Source organism: Penaeus monodon, chromosome 25, assembly GCF_015228065.2.
Source record: "Penaeus monodon isolate SGIC_2016 chromosome 25, NSTDA_Pmon_1, whole genome shotgun sequence".
NCBI classification, from domain to species: Eukaryota; Metazoa; Arthropoda; class Malacostraca; order Decapoda; family Penaeidae; genus Penaeus; species Penaeus monodon.
The window spans coordinates 36,461,867-36,462,587 of NC_051410.1; positions in this window are offsets into that span (position 1 = coordinate 36,461,867).

The window sequence follows — 721 nt, forward strand, 5'->3', positions numbered from 1 at the left end:
ACCTGTTCACTGGCTCGCTCGCTGAAACCACATATACGTTATTCAATTTAGAATACATAATATTACTTGAACACTTTTTTTTTTTACTTTCATGCCGCCCCTTCCCCCCTTTCTTAATACTTTCTATATTTGCATCTCTCAATCTTCTTCACACAAGCTCGACCTTCCAAATGGATTTAAAAGTTTAAAAATGGCGAAAAAAGAAAAAAAATACACATATATATTATATATACACCCTTCACCCCGATACCAAAACTAATCGCAGTGGCGTAGGAGTGGGAAAAAAATCTAATCGATCATATAGCGGAAGGAAACGAATAAATTATTTACCGGAAGTTACTTCGACCGGGGAGTCTTGTCACTCTTGATTACCTTTCGTCCGCGTCGTGGAGAAAACTACACATTTCTTATCCTTTTCTAGAATTCCAAACATACCATCCCAACCCAACGTGTAAGTTGAAAGTTAAACTAGGTTTTAACTGCCTCGCTTAATTCTTTTAGGCAGACTGGTGAACAATAATTTTATATTAACTGGTCTACCTGTTTGTAACTGGGCGGGTGGACAGAGCAGTCAGTGATGCGGCTGAGATTGGTGTACCGTTATGCTGTTCGCCAGATACTTACTAACACAAATTGGTTTGTGTAAACATATATGCCTTTACCACTGGGAGAGTTTATGATATAAATGGTTTAATCTGTGCGTCTAAACCTTGTCAGCAGC